This window comes from Olea europaea, unplaced genomic scaffold (genome assembly GCF_002742605.1).
Source record: "Olea europaea var. sylvestris unplaced genomic scaffold, O_europaea_v1 scaffold2067, whole genome shotgun sequence".
In the NCBI taxonomy this organism is placed as follows: Eukaryota; Viridiplantae; Streptophyta; class Magnoliopsida; order Lamiales; family Oleaceae; genus Olea; species Olea europaea.
In genome coordinates, this window is record NW_019238587.1 from 1 (window position 1) to 9,827 (window position 9,827).

Here is a 9,827-nt window from a genome sequence, read left to right on the forward strand (position 1 = left end):
CCCATCTGATATGGGGACGAAGGTACTGCCACTGGCAAAGTTTAGGAGTTGCAAGGAACTCCTAAACATTGGTACAGGTAAATAATTTCCAATTTTATTGTTTTTCTATTAGAAGTGTCACTAATGGGAGACAATTTTCTTTGTAGGTCCTTTGACACCAAGGTGGAGGTTGTTAGGCAATTTTGTTGTCAAACGACCTCCCTGAGCGATGATGTAATCTCGGTTGTTTATTATTAATCGGCCTCGGCCAAATGATTGATCAGTACATCCACACAATTATCGAGACAACACAATCCACTTTATTATGGACTGTTCGAAGCAACCTATTTTTATAGTGTTGCTCACGGTTCTCGCTCCATTCCTTGGAAGGCTATATTATTATTGTTGAAGCCCACTTAATTGAGTCGAGCCTTGTTTGTTGGTCCACCACTTAACCCTAACCTAACTTACCTATTTGGACATTTTACTTGGCATATAATCCCTCTCTTTGTCTCGACCTCCATGGTGTGCGATTTTCCCTTTCTCTTTGTGAGTCCCCCTCTCGGCCTCTCCCTCTCCCTCAACGTGACCTTTGTGGTTAACCTTTTGTGGGCACATTATTGGGTTTCTCCTTCTCAAATCGGTAGCAACCGGAGTGGGGGCGGCAAGTGGTGGTGTTGGAGTTGTCTCAACGGTGTTAGTGTCAATGTTGTAGTAAACTGAGCCCGATTTTACACGTGGTGACGGTGGAAATCAACCCTACACAGCCCAATCCCTACAACATAAACATACACCCGTAACCATAATCCAATGCCTAAAAACCACAAACAAATGAGGGGTCTCATTTTCCGGGAAAAAAAAAAGGATGAATGCTTGCTTGTTTATAATGAACAAGTGGTAGTACAGGCTGCTTTCATCAACCCTAACCGACTGCCTTCACCAACCCAAACCGACTACCTTCACCATAATCACCCCACCTGCACAGGCTTCTCATCTTCATAGCTCATTCCCTACAAGATAAACATACATCCATAACCATTATCCAACGCCTAAAAACCACAATAAAAAATAGGGGGTTCAGAAAGTTTCACTCTCAAGTAACCCCCAAACAAATAAGTTTAGAGAAAAAAGAAACTGCAAGCATTACCATATATAAATAGCAGACAGCTATGTCATAATCAAGTGATCTCTTTCAATGATCTTATTGCAAACCTCGTTGAGCTCATTAACATTTTTCCCTTAAGCTGTGTAAGAAGTCTAGCAGAATTTGCACCTCTCTCTGCCTCTGCCTCTGCCTCTTCGTGTTCCATTTTTCTCTTTTTTCTCGACCAGAAGAGACAACAGGGGAGTATATATCACCCATGAAATTAAAATCTATTTTTCGATAAAATCGTTTTAAGGGAGAGAATTTTATTTAAAGAATGAACACAGTACCAATGTTAGGAGGTGCTAAATTTGACTCGAATGAATCACATACTGGGGCTCGATCAATTCTGGAAATTACAAAGATCAATGGGAGCTGAATAAGGATAAAAGGGGCCAACGAGTCTAACATAAGGTTGAGTTCCATTACAACTTACAAGCAAACATCAGAAATGTTCTGTTCTCAGAAAAGTCATTACGCCAAAAAATTAGCAACAAGGAAATTTAACACAACTTATTCTCGTTGCTTGTAAATGCTATCTGAAAATGTAATTACCCACATGTTTTCCTTCATTACGACATGACAAATCCATTCAACAGTAGCTTGTTTTATCTTCTTGTGATTGAAATTTAATAGCTGGGAAATCTAAATATGTTGGAAGAAATCATGTTAAGCATAAAGATTGTTATCTGGACTAGAAATCCAGAATATTTTGTTTTTGTTAAGCATAAAGATGTTGTTTGGACTATTTCCATATGCCATAATATTGATGGATAGATGCAAAAAAATCCATCCCTCTGATATAAAAAAGTAAGAAAATTTTAACCCTCAAATAGATTGTAATAATTTGAAAATTAATTTATAAATCATCTTTGACCTTAATTTTACTGATTAAAATATATTTCTAACACAATTCGAATTCTGCAAGGCAGCAATGTTTATAAAAGATTCATATATTTTACATTTTCCTCGCAATATATGAGTTCTCGAGTCCCTTTTGAGGTGATCTGTATTAGACCAGCATGTTTCAAAATGGTCAAGTATTGTAAAATGCTCACGTAGTAGAGAATCAATGTCCAAAAAGATGGGATTCGAAAAATATCATCATCAGTTAATGAAATAGAACAAACCTCTAATTTCAAAACAAGGGTAAGATACAATAGAAATTATTTGATGTTTCATTTCAATAATACACACAGTACATAGAACGCCAAAGAGATTAAAAGAAGAGATTGTCTCTTATTACCATCTGAAGTGATTCTGAGTGCCACAAAAGGTATTCCCCTGCAAGAAAAATTAATTGCTCAAAAATCTAATCAAATATGTGAAAAGCAAATTTTTTAAAGAATTGTAGTATACCGGCAAAAACTAATGCTCTGTTTAATAGTTAGAGATTAAGTCTTGTTGGGACCGATGAAGATAACGCAAGAATTGAGATTTGATGAACCCAATATGAAGTATAAATAAAGATCACAAAATAACCAAAAACAAGATTAAAATAAAAGATGCAAAATAAAAGGGAACTGGCAGAGAAACGATGTTATTTTATTCAATCACTATGAAATGAGAGAATAACAGCCATTGGCTTCAACAATATTGAAAGAGGTGTCCTATATTTATAGTAGACTAGTCTAGTCCTAGGAATTGGAAAAAGATGGAAATTAAGAAAAAAGGAAACGTGTAAACAAAGAAAAAAGAGACAAAATCTGTCGAGACACATGAACAAGGAACACGCCACTTTCCCTATTTCTTTGAATTGATTCCAATTTGATTCTTTCATATTTCCACATGGCTCCAATAAGATTTTCTTTCCTTAATTTGCAAAATACAACTTTGATTCCCTTTTCTTTTGTCTGCCACTTCCAAAGACTCCTAATTTGAGTCACAATTTAACAATCTTCACCTTGACTCAAATTCTGATGCAACGAATGAAGCTCCAAATTTCTCCATTGTGAGAAATGATCCGTCTACATCAGAATAACCAAGCTCCTCAACACAATAACCAAACTCTCCACGAAAACATGTTCCCCCGCCCGCGTCCACAACCGAACCTAAACCCGAGTTCTCAAAATTTCACCTGGAATTAATAATCATTAGACAGGGTCGAAGCACACCCTGTAGTAGAAACCACACCAAATGTACGATTAGAAGGCCCCTTGCTCGAACTGTCACCTTCAACAATCCCTAAAGCATTACAGAAATTATTGACACCACTAAACCTATGCTCTATGAGTCCACTAGCACAAGAACAAAGTGTATTTGCTGAAATTGGTGGCAAAGCAGAATCACCAACACTCCCACGAGCAAAGTTCGAAATTGACCAAGAGCCTAACATAAGAGGTAATGTACCAAGCTGAATTTTCACCACGGTACTAAACTTGACTAAATGTTTCTGAACTGGTTCTGCGCTTCCCTACAAAATGTACAACCGGGATCTCATCCGTTCCTCCAGTACAACCCGAACACCTTTCTGAACCTTCAGGACTCCACCTCCACCAGAAAATTTATACCCTTTTGTATCCAGAGTACTCAACGATATGAGATTCTTTGTCAAGTCTGGAATATGGAGAACCTGATCAAGTGTCCTCACTGTCCCATCTTGTAGCCTCAATCTGACCCGACCGATTTCTGTAACCCGACAAGATTGGTTGATTCCCATGACAACTCCACGTTGCTTCACCGCCTCATATGTCTAGAATAACGCCCTTTTAGGACACATATGATACGACCATGCAGAATCTAGAATCCACTCCTCTATTTTGGATTCCTCATCAGATATAGCCAACATCATATCTCTATCATCAGAAAAATTTTCAACTACATTGGTTTTGTCCGAATTACAAGATTGCCCTGAATGATTTGCATGTAAATTACCTTTACCCTACAACTTGCCACAATCTTTCTTGATATGTCCTTTCTTCTTGTAGTAATAAAATTACACATTGCTGTACCTCACCTTCGATCTATCCCTCCATCGATCACCATGAGTAACAAGAGCATCTCCACCCTTAGATGTCGGATGTCCAACCAATAGCTCCATCATCTCCTTTGAGAGCAGGGCTTCATATACCTCCTCAATGGTAAGCGTGTCATGACTATACAGAATATATCACGAAACGATGAAAAAAATTGGGTAGCGAACACAACAGGATCAAGGCAAGATCCTCTTTATCATATTTTACCTCCAACGTCTCCAGATCTGTAACAATCTCCTTGAACCCGGCAAGGTGGTCCTGCAGTGACCCTCCTTCCGCAATGCGATGGGAATACAACTTTTGCTTTAGAGTCAGTTTGCTCGTCAGACTCTTTGTTATACACAACTGCTCCAACTTGAGCCACAAAGCAGTCGTTGTCTTCTCCTTCAAGACATCCTGCAGTATATTGTTGGACAAATGAAAATGAGTCAATGATGTAGCCTTCCTATCCTTCCGTTGCTTCTCCTCCATAGACCAATTTGCTGGCATCTTCTCAAAACCTAGCAAAACATCATCAAGTTTCATCAGCGTCAACATAGTCCTCATCTTTACTTGCCAAAGCAAAAACCTTGTATTGCGATCTAGCAGCCAAATATCATACTTCATCGAAGCCATTTCTAAAAATCTCAATCAAATCACGAAGAACTTGCAACCCTGCTCGAATACCACTTGTTGGGACCAATGAAGACAACACAAGAATTGAGATTTGATGAAGCCAATATGAAGTATAAATAAAGATCACAAAATAACCAAGAATAAGATTAAAGTAAAAGATGTAAAATAAAAGGAAATTGGCAGAGAAACGATATTATTTTATTCAATCACTATGAAAGGAGAGAATTACAGCAATTGACTTCAACAATATTGAAAGAGGAGTCCTAATTTATAGTACAGGAGTCTAGTCCTAGGAATTGGCAAAAGATGGAAATTAAGAAAAAGGAAACGTGTAAACAACGAAAAAAGAGAAAAAAAAATCTGCCAAGACATGTGAACAGGGAACATGCCACTTTCCCTATTTCTTTCGAATTGATTCCAATTTGATTCTTTAATATTTCCACATGGCTCCAATAAGATTTTCTTTCCTTAATTTGCAAAATACAACTTTGATTCCCTTTCCTTTTGTCTGCCACTTCCAAAGAATCCTAATTTGAGTCGCAATTTAACAATCTGGTAAGCTTTTCATTTCCATAATCCCGTTGTTCTTCATGAATTTTCTTAGCAGATTCTTTAACACCTTGTGAGCATGCAAATACATCAATCATCCATATTCTTTAACACCTTGTAATATTCAAATCATATTTACTTGTGATAGCCCTCCTTCCCGCTAATTAATATCAATATTCTCCCAGGCATTGTCCTTTTCCTTCAACAGTAAAGAACAAAAGATTACACCACATAGTTGTTAAGGAATCTAATCCACATCAATTAAATACCGAAATATAGACCAACATATAAAGAATTGGACTACTTCTCTTCAAAAGTTTGACCTTCTAAGATGAAATTCTAAATCTTAACATGGTATTAGAGCCCATTAAGCTCTAACTAGCGATTTGATCCAATTAAGACTCAAAAATGAGCATACTGATTTCAATATTGGTCCGTTCAAATGAGCTAACCTCTTGCATGGACATGTTAAGGGATAAAATTCAACAGCGATTAGAGGTGAAATTATAGACGAATTTATAAAGGTTTGGGCTACTTCTCTTCATAAGGTTGACCTTATAATATGGAATCTTGAGTCTTAACATGGTATCAGAGCCTATTAAACTCCAACAAGCAATTCAATCCATTCAAGACTCAAAAAATGAGCATACAAATTTCAAAATTGATCTACTTAAAAGAGACACCATCTTGCGGGACATGTTAAGGGATATAATCCCACATCAGTTAAATATCGAAATACAGACCAACATATAAAGAATTGGGTTACTCCTCTTAACAAGACCTTTTTTAATTTTTTAATATAAAGGATTGGATCGGACTGGGGCCAATTGGTTCGATTCCCGTTCAGTTTTATAGTTAGTGTCAGAAAAATGGGAAAAGTTGTTAGGATTTGTTTTATCTTTCTATTTGTAAATAAAAATTTGATCCTCTGGTTTAGGATTCAAATATCAGATTTAGATTAATTCCTATTATTCAGCTAGTTAGTTTTGATCACAAGGATACCAAGTTATCCTATTTATTAATGTAGTTCTGATGTTATTATTTGAGAAAAAATGGAAATATTTTTTTTCCAGATTTTACACATTTTTCTTCCAGATCTTACATGGTATCAGAGCCAACGGAAGTGATAATAAAAGTGGGAATGCTATCACCAGAACAGACCAAACAAATAGGGATGATCTATGCATAGTCATTCCAGGTCCACGCATGTTGGAAATAGTTGTTATAAAATTGATAGAACCTAAAATGGATCTCCCTTTAGTGGATGAAATGGGGTAAATGAGCAGCCCGGGATGGGGGCAGCTCAGGAAGCTCAAGAGACATTGCCGCAGGTTAACAGTGTTTCATTCTTTTTGGCAGCATCCTTCCGCTAATGCAGTGAGTAGAGTACCAAGGCCTTAGGCTCAAGGTTCCAAACCTCTGGTCTCCCTCTGCGCTCTCAAACCTATCGAGAGAATGAAAAGAACTCACTCAAATAGGATGGGAATGAGGTGCAACCAGCGATCAGAAAGGCATTAAGCCTTGCCTGACTTCTCGCCAGGCCACAGAAGCTCGAAATCCTAGCTTTCGATGGTAAAGACAGCAATGATGAAAACGGCAATGACCGGATCTACCACAACTTCAGTTGACACCACGTCAGTGAATTCTTCCTCCACGATAGGTAGTGTTGATTACTCATCTGCAAACTCTTCTCTGCAAATTAATGTTCACAAGTTGAACAATAAAAATTACATGGAGTGGTCGCAGACCGTCAAACTAGCCATTGATGGGAGAGGAAAGCTAGGATACTTGACTGGAGAAATCAAGAAACATGCTGAATATAATGCTCAGTTTAGGACATGGAGATCAGAGAACTCGTTGGTCATAGCTTGGCTACTCAATTCTATGGAGACAACTATTGCAAAAACAAACATGTTTTTTTCAACAGCAAAGGATGTATGGGATTCAGTTCAAGAAACATACTTGGACTTGGAAAATTCATCCCAAATCTTTAAGCTAACGTCAAAACTTTTGCAATCTAAACAAGGGGATTGTGAGGTTACTATTTATTACAATGATATGGTGACCTTGTGGTAGGAGCTAGATCAATGCTATGATAATGTATGGGAAAATCCCAATGATTGTACAAGATTTATGAAGCGGGAAGAAAATGACAACGTCTATATGTTTCTTGCAGGTGTTAACCAAAGCTTGGATGAGATGAAATAAAGGAATCTTGGGCGAAAACCTCTACCTTCCATCTGTGAGTTGTTTTCAAAAGTTAGACAGGAGGAAAACAGGAAGAAGATTTTGCTACTTGGCTCAACACAAAGCAAGAATTTGGAACCAAAGAGTTCAGCTCTAGTTTCCAAAAGGACTGACATCGATGCAGGAGGAAGAAGTCATGGTGTGATCATTGTAGTAGGTTGTGGCATACGAATGAGACATGTTGGAAGCTGTATCAACATCTGAAAAAGAAATCTGATGGTAAAGCCTACCATTTGTATTCGTTACAACCTGTGAAAACCATACATATATCATTGTGAAACTCCACCAACAAACATTTATGATTTGAGTGAGAGAGATACCTCAGGAGCCATCCAATAAGGACTTCCTTTGAAAGATAGCATTGCAACTCTTTCTTCAAATATTCTCTCTTATGACAAGTATATTGTCATAATTGCATCACTTGTAGTTAATGTCCGATTGTCCGTATCTTTCCAAAATTGAACAAAGTCCATTGCCCTATTGATACAGATCGTCAAACACTTCTTGCACATGTAACAAAACCAAGAGTGATACATTTTCAAGAGGAAATTGCACCCAATGTCACTTTTGTGGAGTTTTTGATTTTTTACGAAATTTACGCGAAAATTAATTTGTTTTATATAATAAGAAGCATTTGATATGTTAATCAGTCATTATTTTATAAATTTCTCATAAAAAGCTTGTATGCATATCAAATTGTATTCAATACAACAGCTGAAGATTCTCAAGTGCAATCTATTAACTCGAAAGTGTCTCTTTCACAAATGAACAGTTAGAGCATCTCAATAAAATTCTGAAATCTCCACAATTCTCTAACAATCCTTCATGTTTTGTAGCTCACCAAGGTAAAACTTTATTCACAACTCTCTCTAGTGTCTTACCTAATTCACAAATTTCCTGGATTATCAATTCTGGAGCGGCAGACCACATGACTAATTGCTCACAATTGTTCACATCTTATAGACTGTGTGCAGGAAACAAAAAAACTAAGGTTACAAATGGATCTTTTTCGACTATAGCCGGAATGGGTTCAATCAAAATATCTCCTTCTTTAACTCTTCAAAATGTGCTCCATGTTCCAAATTTATCTTGTAATCTCTTGTCCATTAGTAAGATGACCTGTGATCACAATTGTAAAGCTAATTTCTATCCAACCCATTGTGAGTTTCAAGAACTAGCCTCGGAGAGGATAACTGACAGTGCTAGAGAAAGCGAAGGACTCTATTTCCTTGAAGATGGAACAACTTTTAGTAAACAAGTTCAAAGAACATGTTTTGAGTCCGTTTCTATTTCTGGTAATTATGAAGTAATGTTGTGGCATTATAGGTTTGGCCACCCTAGTTTTCAATATTTAAGACATTTGTTTCCAAGTATGTTTCAAAATAAAATTCCATCTTCATTCCAATGTGAAATTTGTGCCTTGGCTAAACAAAATCACAATTATTATCCCCCACGACCATGTAAACCCACTAAACCATTTACTTTAATTTATAGTGACGTTTGGGGACCCTCAAGGACTCCGACGCTTTTGGGAAAAAAATGGTTTGTCCCATTTATTGATGATCATACTAAGATTAGTTGGGTTTATTTATTAAAAGAGAAATCTAAAGTTGAAGGGATTTTCAAAAACTTTTACACCATGGTACAAACAGAATTTCATGAGAAAATTCATATTTTTAGAAGTGATAACGGCAAGGAGTTTTTAACAAAGTTTTAGGCTATTTTTTCTTGGAGAAGGGTATTATTCAACAAAGTACTTGTTGTAACACCCCTCAGGAAAATGGGATATCCAAAGGAAAAAAACAAGCACCTTTTAGAAGTAGCGAGAGCCCTACTTTTTACAAATCATGTTTCAAAATATTTTTGGGTGAATTCTTACGGCATCTCATCTCATCAATAGAATGCCTTCTAATTTTTTTAATTTTAAAACTCTTTTGCACATCTTTTCTGAAAATTTTCCCAACTCTAGAATATCCGTTGACTTATCAATAAGAATTTTTGATTGTACAGTGTTTGTTCACAATCATGATAAAATTCATGGAAAGTTAGATCCTAGGGCGCGAAGTGCCTTTTTTTAGGATATGCATCAACCCAAAAAGGATACTAGTGTTATGACCCTATTTTGAAAAAAAAATGTTTGTTACCATGGACGTATCTTTTTTTGAAACTAAGTCATTTTTTAGATCTCATCTTCAGGGGGAGAAAAAGCAAGAAGATTCAGTTTTTTCAAAATTTGAATGTTCAAGAGCCTGATGTTGTTCAAATTTGACTTTTTCAGATTTATTACAAGATGGAAATTTATTCGAGGTGAACAAATT

The 9,827-nt window shown here is 36.6% G+C and overlaps 1 long non-coding RNA gene across 1 annotated transcript; it reads right to left on the bottom strand.

The window, feature by feature from the left end:
* Nucleotides 1-2,234: 2,234 nt before the first annotated feature.
* Nucleotides 2,235-2,685, bottom strand: LOC111379938. The gene is made up of 2 exons (XR_002700105.1): nucleotides 2,483-2,685; nucleotides 2,235-2,407 (listed from the first exon to the last, which is right to left on the bottom strand). It is a non-coding gene; the product is annotated as an uncharacterized LOC111379938 (long non-coding RNA).
* Nucleotides 2,686-9,827: the final 7,142 nt, after the last annotated feature.